Source organism: Perissodus microlepis, chromosome 20 (assembly GCF_051167445.1).
Source record: "Perissodus microlepis isolate ML-2025 ecotype Zambia chromosome 20, ASM5116744v1, whole genome shotgun sequence".
NCBI classification, from domain to species: Eukaryota; Metazoa; Chordata; class Actinopteri; order Cichliformes; family Cichlidae; genus Perissodus; species Perissodus microlepis.
Window position 1 is genome coordinate 8,152,094 of NC_140480.1, and position 9,156 is coordinate 8,161,249.

A 9,156-nucleotide genomic window follows, 5' to 3' on the forward strand; every position below is an offset into this window, starting at 1 on the left:
CACTGTTTCCAAATCTCCCAGGTCACCATGACAGTCTCTAATAAGACTGCAATACTGATGATGATGATGATGATGATGATGATACACTGTAAGCTTCAGTAGGTTGTCTTGATTTGCACTTTTAAAGTCACCAAAGGGAATGTTTTTTTAGTGTTTAATCAAGAACTTTAACAAGATTTAAACAGGGAATTTTCATATATAATGTATAGGGAAGCTAACGTGGATCATTATGTTTATGTGCTTCTTTTAGAGTTTCCACAGCGCCTTCACGAGAGCAGTGACACAACTGCTTCTTGTAAACACGATCGCTTTAGTCTTTTTTTTGTTGTTTGTGTAAGGTTCATGTAAAGTTTAATGAAAAACATGAAACCTGATAACATAATTCTGCTACACACTTCCCACCCACCAAATGCACACATGGTACGTCTAAGTGCCCACACATGAAGTCAGCCGCAACACAAACAAGGTGTGTGATATGCTACAAATGGAGAAGATAAAGTGGAGCTGAGTGACGGTAGAAAAGCTCCTTTCCTGACTTGACAGGTGTTCCGTCTCAGCACAAAGAGCATCTGTCAGTAACGTAGAAAATAACTGGGGAAACTCTATACAAAATTACTGTATGGAGTCAAGTTACAGAGCTCACACGCAGGTGGGTATCAGAACCTGGAAAACACGGAGATTGAAGTCGGCAGACGTAAAATTACACAGAAACGCGCATTTGGAGATACAGATTTCACGTGGTCATAAATAGAAATGAACGCACACATCTTTAATCAAGCCTTGTGCATCTGTCAATAATGATGTGAGCACAGAAGAGTGGGGCCCTATGTGTGTGTCGGTATATGTGTGTGTGTCAGCAGACAAGACCAAACACACCCCTTCATCCATCACGTCTAGTGCACAAAAGAAGTGGAATTGTATTTTAAATAAAGGGAACGTGTACTTTGGAAGTCTATTATGAGTCATGTGTGCACAGATGCCAGCAAATTATTTCCAATTTCCCCTAAAAAATACCAAAAACATACTTTAGATCCAGTCAGGAAGGCACTGCTCGTCCTTAACCACATGAGCACATAGATGAATGGAGGAAACGAGCACAATGTGTCTGTTGGCACGACATCAGATGCAGGCAGAGATGGTGCAGACAGGCTTTGATGTGGAAATGAAAGCAGTGGTGAGAAGCTACAAACAGAGAAAATACATTAAGCTGTCATGGTAGTGTATATTTAAAGTTGAATCTGTCAAAGTATAAGTGTAAATAAAAAATGAATGGCTAATTGGTCAGGCATCAGTCAAGCTCAGATGTGTACCTGAGGATCAAGGTTAAGTGGGCATGCTTTGAATTTCAGTAGGCTGTCGAGGAATTTCATCAAATAATGAATGTAATGAGCAAAATCAGCAAATCAAAGAAAATATTCAAAAGTCGATACATTTTCACGCGCGGAGCCAGCAAAGCGAAATAGTGTATGAAAAAAAGAGCAGGTAGTTGTGCACAAGTGGACAGGTTGTGCAGTGGTTGCACGAACAGTGTTGTAATCAGCACTATGTGGGTCAGCATCCTGTTTACAGCCAAAGTGCTGCATTCCACTTCTGCTACATGCATCTATGATTAGCATGAGGGTGAGCCTGCAGGGTGTGGTTGTGTGCGTGAGTTTGTATGCATGCACCTGCCTGTAAGCCTCACTGTATACACTATACTAACCTTTCATTTCTATATGATAGTGACAAAGTATGTTGACCGTTTTCCTGAGGCACTTATCATTCGCCGCATTTTATTGAATACATATCTTTAGCGATTGGTTGGTGATTTCAGTGAACACTGTACAGCTGCGCTTTTATGGACAAACTGGTGTTGGGTTTTATTCCCGTTACAACCACTTTTCTTGGCCTTCATGTTATTCAATTATGCTGCACTTTGCGGTGTTTGTGTCTTTCAGGTGGTTAAATAAGTCAGTTGTGCAGCCTTGCCCTGTGTGTGATTTTTATTCTTTTTATTAACATCAATGGCAAAGTATGCAGCACAGTGGTGCAGTGGTTAGCATGGCTGCCTCACAGCAAGAAGGTCCTGAGTTTTGGTCTTTCTGTGTGAAGTTTGCATGTTCTCCCCGTGTCTACGTGGGAGGTACTCCAGCTTCCTCCCACAGTTCAAAGACATGGAGTTAGTGGGGTTAGGTTAATTGGTCATTCTAAAATTTCCCATAGGTGTGAGTGTGAATAGTTTTCTGTCTCTCTGTGTTAGCCCTGCAACAGACTGGCGACCTGTCCAGGGTGTACCCTATCTCTCGGCCTGTGATAGCTGGGATGGGCTCCAGACCCTGACAAGCATAAGTGGAAGAGGATGGATGAATCAAAGTATTTCCAAAAAAGAGCTGATGATCTGTTTCGATGGTTTTGATGGATGCTCTTCACTTCCTGCTGTGCCAGATATTTAAATTTTGTTGCACATCTGTCTTTTAACATAGTTTTACTCACCTGGACAAGTCCAGGAAATTTCAAGCTTCTCTGCAGTACAAGGAGCATCTGTGACTGGAACATACAAACATGTGGTCAGGAAGCACTTGATCTGCTTTTGCTGTGAATTTTTTATAGTGGCACACGCAATTTAAATGCCACCCAGTCATGCTCATTTAATTGTGGTAAAAATTGTGGTAAAAATTGTGGTCAAAATCACGATCAAGACTGGAATTCAATTAACAATATACTTCCCATATTTGAACAAATAAACTTCTGTAACAAATAAAAATGAACTGATGACATTTTAAACAAAAAAAAATCAACTCTATAAAATAAATGACTCTAAACTGTACTGGAAGCAAAAGTTGCAGATGAAATGAAAATGAAATGTAATACACAAAACCTTTGGCTGCTCTTGGTCTCTGGCATTTACAGTATGGGAATACAGAAATTACTTTACAGCTACAATATAACTTTCATCATTAACCTTGCATTAATAATATAACCCACAGCATTGATATTGCATTAAGATGTTTATTAAAGTTGCTGGCCTCAGATTAACCTTTCTCTTACAGGTACAACTATAATCATTGTATACACACATTGCATTTGGGCTTATTAAGAAGTGTATTCTGCTCAGTCAATAAAAGGTCTCAAGCTTTGTGGAGCGCGATGTTTTCACAATCTATTGTAGGTGACTTGGAGCAATAGAAGGTTAAACAGCATTCACGCTTACAGACATATATGGTTTAAACATAGGCCAGGCCGAAGGCCTGAAATTTCTTTAGCTTCTAACTGCATTTGAGTTTGCTTAGTAACAGATGACAGAAGACGAGTCAAGAAGAGGACAAGCCCCCAGGGACCATCTGGGCTTGAAACTAATTGCCATGTATGGAGAATGTGATAGAAAAAGGAACTTCTTTGTCTGTTTTTAGCTCTTTTAAATTGATTATTTACTGTAACTGATGTATGTGATGTTCATTTGACGCATGGGAAAACTATTAAAAATACAATCTCTACTTGATAGGAAATGGCAGTCTCTAAAACCCATCCATATCTGTTTGAGGGTCCAAATATCCACATCAAAGCTAGCAGCAGGACTTTGCTGTTCAATAACTATTACACTTATTAGAACTTTTTTTTTTGACATGTTGATTGGCAGCTTCTAAAAAGTATATCTCATTGTTAATATATCTAAGGATGGAAATGCACTGGAAAGGTCCACTCAGGCTCTTTTATACAAGGTTTAAGTAGCTTTGTAGAAAGCACCTTGGTTAGAAACTACAGGTGGGAATCACAAGACCCGCTTTTTGTGATACGCTGAGTACTGCACTAACATATGTTGCAATTTATTGCCTTTTTTCAATCGCAAACTACATCCACAAAGTTCAACTTTGTCATCTGTTTGTTCCAATAAGATGAAGTAGACCTCATTCCTAAAATTCAACTGCAGACTGATAGCGTTATAGAATGATTCTGTCTTATGGGATCAAGCTAACAGTTACATGCAATATGTTTCTGCTAAAAAAGCAATTACCAGTGATAAATTGTTGAAAATCATGTTTGTTGCTGTCTACACAGACAGAAATTAGGAGGTAGTTTTGTCAAGCTAACTGTGTCTAATGTGAGTCATTATCTCTGGATGGTGGTGCATGAGATGGGCTCTCTTGTCCGTAGTATTCCCAGCATATTTAAATTTATTTAATAAAATATGGATATTTGGTATCCCTGCATCAATACAATATTGACACACAACATGTTGTGATACTATTTTGTATCAGTCTTTTTGCCCTACCCTGTTAGAAAGAGTTAGTATGGTTGCCAGTAGGCATTCAGCTACACAGCTTTCTGGTCAAGAAAAGTGTGACAACAACTGCAAGAATTATGGCAAACAGTGTCTGAAGCATCAGTTCAATGTCTGTAGAAGATCTGTTGTGCATGACAATCAGCTTCAGTTAAGGTAAAGCTTTGTGTTCTGTGCATCTGAGGATTACCTGTATGGCCCTGACCTGATTCCTATCACCTGCACCAATTCTCAGACACTCTACGTAATCTCTATCACTGGCAAGATGAAAGATACTACATCTGGTGCACTTTAGCAAATTATCTGCATACCACAGGGCCACCTAAAGGCACTGTTAGAAAAAAAAAAGGGGGGGGGGGGGTCTGAAGCCCATAAATTTAAAAGATGGGCATCGTAAATATGACAGGTCTAGAAAAAATGTATCACATCATTTGGAAATTAATCACAAGAGTCTACTGACTCAGGTTGCTTTCTGACTTTTAAAATCACATATTTATAAAGTCTTTAATTTACTGGATGTGATGACTTTACAATTAAACTGCCCCTGGCAGGGTTTTGGACTCCCAGCCTTAAGCTTATCTTCTGGGAAAGATCATTGGGAGTAAGCAGGAGTTCACTGAAGGGACAGCGTGCAAAGGAGCAGTAGCATCAGCTGAATTAAACTAAGAAAGAAAGGGCATCATGAAAGCAAGCGACAAGCAGGTTGGGTTCTCTCATAAATCTAAAGCCTTTTAGATAATAAGCTGAGTCAAAAAAAAAAAAAAAAAAAAAAGAAGAGTGTTGAGTTTTCACTTAACCTCTCAGTTAATCTGTCCTCATACAGGATGGCTGCCCTTCCATCATTCAGTCTCATCTCTTATTTTGGATTATTACAACCATATTGGACAAGACTGTGGGATGAAATAGAACAAATAGAAAGAAAGTGAAGTTGGGGAGAAAGTTACCAGAAAAATAGGAAAGAATCTGAACATCTCAACACCTGTTGAGAAAACAAAACAGCAGAGAGACCACAGCAACAACCAACATATGCAACATATAACAATGACAATGTTACTGAACAGCACACAGTACTAATAATACAAGATTTTTTTAGAGGCAGTAGCAGCCCAAGATAGTGTGTGTCTGTGAGTACTTGTGTGCACACCTGTGTGCGTGAGCGTGCTTGTGTTCACAATTAGACACCATGTAAGTGTCTAATAGTAGGTGCCACAGTCCCAACACCCAGGACCTGAAGAAGGCAGGGGTGGTGGGACTTGTCTCTTAATATATCCATTCATCTAAGACAACTTCTTACCTCCACCTCTGTCAGCCATCCACTGGGTAGTGGTTTAATTCATTAATTCATCTGTCACTCTGATAAACCGATCTCTGTGTCTGTTCTCTCAGGTGTTAAAAACAAGTGCATCCATAAAAACATCCATGGATGCAACATTCATGAAAAATATAATTTACCAAGTTCAATTCTGAGCAACTAAAGTATTTTGTAACTTCAACTATAAACAGAAAATGCAATATCACTGTCAACTTGAAAGTTAGTAAAGCTGGGCTAGTTAACATACAATCACCTTTTTTGATCAGCATAAACTCATTAACATACAGGATTGAGCGTTAAACTGCTCTCAGTAACCAGAACGTCACAATCACAGTTCACAAGTTATAGTATTGTGTGGAGCACTGAAAGAAATTGTTATGCTTTCTTATCATCTAATGAGAATTAAAAATCCACTGATAAGTCAAGGCTCCCATCTAGTCTTATTATAACGGTGAAAGGAAGGCCCCAACCATGCCTTCAGGACCACTGCCCACATGATCATGACCAGTATGATCACGATTATCACCATAAACAATATTTCCAGATATCACATCAGTTCATTACAGTTGTGTATAAGTTTATATCTATCTAACAGACTCCTTGTTCATGGGACTCCTTGTTCATTTATTTTCTTTCCAAAGTGTTCTTCACACACTGAGGTTAATTGTTGAGTTCCACAGGTTTCCATGCTAGGACCAAATTATTTACATTATACATGCTTCCCTTTGGCCAGGGGTGTCCTGCAGGTTTTAGATGTGTCCTTGATCCAACACAGGACACATCTAACATTTAAATAGCTAAATTACCTCCTCAACATGTCTTGTTCTCCAGAGGCCTAGTAATGAACTAATCATTTGATTTGGGTGTGTTGACCCAGGGTGATATCTAAAACCTGCAGGACACTGGCCCTTGAAGCCTGGAGTTGGACACCCCTGCTTTAGGCATTTTCATTCCTATGCAGATGACACCCAGTTTTATCTATTCATGAAGCCAGACAACACACAATTAGTTAAACTACAAAAATGTCTTTAAGATATAAAGACCTGAATTACCTCTAATTTGCTGCTTCTAAATTGAGATAAAACTGAGGTTATTGTAGTTTACCTTAAAAATCTTAGAAACATGGTGTTTAACCGTAGTCTAGCCTAGAAATGGATGGCAGTACTCTGGCTTCAAGTAACGTCGTCAGGAATCGTGGAATCATTTTTTAACAGGATATGTCCTTGATGTGCACATTAAACAAATATGTAGGACTGCTTGCAGAGGAGATAAATTCTACTTATTGTCAGCTGAAGTATAATTTGTCTTCTCATCAGTGAATTTTGCATTTACACACCAGTCCTGTTTCCACACACCTGGTGTCATAAGTCACAGGGCCAGATTTACTAATAATATAGGTGCACTTAGTTTTAAAGGTGAATTACAAAAGTTGTGTTGTTTTCTGAACACAGGTGCAGTCATTTCAGTATCATGTCCAACAAATAAAACATGCTTTTGTTTTCCTGTGTTAAATATTTGTGCAATTTGCAGTAAATTGCATGCCACAAACATTAGTAAATCAGTTTGTGCACTCGATTCAAATATTGTCCTCTCTTTATGTTGTACCTTGAAAGAGAAATTCCCAGAAATTCATATATAACACGGTCAGTCGTAGAAATGGTAAAAAATCATCGCAGTTTTGTCACTGCACTCTCTTTGTAGCTGCTAAGAGTAATTTTTTACACCAAAATCCAGTTTGTGCTGGTGGTACATGTTAATGAATTGGGTCCATAAGGTCATAAAGAATATTTTCATATTTATTTTTCAAGCTGAAGGCTGCAAGTGAAAATGAGCAAATTATAAAATCATTAAAAAAGAGGAAGAAAAACTGAAATAAACCTTACAATTTGAAATAAAATAAATGGTATTCAATCTAGATTGTGCTCCACGATAGACGTCTGCTTATTAGAAGAGATTTAAAAGATGAATCTGTTAATCCTGCTCTGCTGGGGCAGGTTGTTCCAAAGCCTCTGGGCCAAAAACTACAAGAAAAACTCTGCCCTTCCATTTCTAGCTGACAGGTGAAAGACTCGCCTGAGGAGTTAACACTAGCCTACATACCAACAAGTTTCTAAAAATGATCAGTATAAAAACTTAAAAATACTTTTGTTCATAGGGGCCATGGAAGGTTGGAACAGGTGAGGTGGGATCATATCATCCAGGTTTAAAGAGGTCAGCAGGTCACAGACTGACTTTGTTTGGTCCTATTGGTTGTACAGGAGAAAGAGCAGAGTAGTGGTAGATAAAGTAGCAAAAAAGAAAAAAAACAGTACAAATTCGGCTATAAGTGTGTTTGTGTGACCGCTCCGTATCCGGCTGAAGCACTAAGAATTTCGTTTCTTTCTCTTTTCTCTTTTTCTTGTACCCCAGTATACTTAAGAAGTGGAGTCATAAGAAGCTGAAACAATTTAAACTTGTTGCATCTCTGCCACAGTTTGCACTGCCATACAGCAAAACTGCATTGTTTACTTATTCTAATATTTTGTCCTGTCATGCTGTCGATAAAATCTGCACAGCATTTGTTCCAGACACACTTTCACATTAGTAACATGTAACAGACCTTTCTTCTGCAATAAAAAAAAAAGTGAACTATTGTAATGACAAAGAGAATGCTCAGGAGACTGTCCTCTTTATTGCTTACTGCACTATTAAGATATATTTATTGAACCCATGATGACTACTCATAAACGACTTCTTCTGTGGCCAAACTGTGCCGCTTACATTTCAGTTTATTTGTTAGAAATGTGAGAGGATTCCAGTTGTAGGCACCATTAAAGAAAACATTAGTTTACATAAAGTTTCCTTTCAAGGCATATCGCATTTTTAATGCTGTTTATAACTCTTAATTGTTCTTAAAATCCTGACTGAAAGGTATCTGGCAGGTAGTCGTGTGGATGGGCATGGTTGTGCTGTGAACCTTGTTCGTGCTTGTAGGTAGTAAATCCTTTCACTGCTTGCTAACCTGACAGAGGAAGGAGACATGATGGATGGAGCCAATAATGGAGGAAAAGATGGAAGGATCTGAGCGTAGAGGAGAAGGTCACCCCACCTCTGAAAAGAAACAGCTGACCCGGGGGCAAAAAGTAGAAGCAGGATACTTTATTTGTGGTGAATATGTAAAAGTTGGATATGCAACTTGTAAATATCCAAAGACCTCATAGAAAAAATAAAGTAATAAAAATTTGCAGTGGAAAAATGCAGGTCACATTAAGTGACATGTGGCCGCCTGGAATAGTTACTGGTTTGGCGTGTTTGGAGTCTGTTGTTGCTTTCCAAAATCACTTTAGAGAAAACTCTTATTCAAAATATTTACATAAAAAACATCTGCATACAGTGAACAGTGGACTCAAAGCAACAACAAAAAAATGCAGATTTCAGCAATCAGCCTCTGTTTTTGATTGTGAAATACTAAAACATTGGCTGTAGACAGAAAACGTACTAGTTAGATCCTAAAAGGTTCCCTGAAATTTTGCTGGAATAGGGGAAAATTTAAGTGTTGTTTTTAAAGAACGTTTCACCGTCTCACACAGGACAAATGTAAGAACGG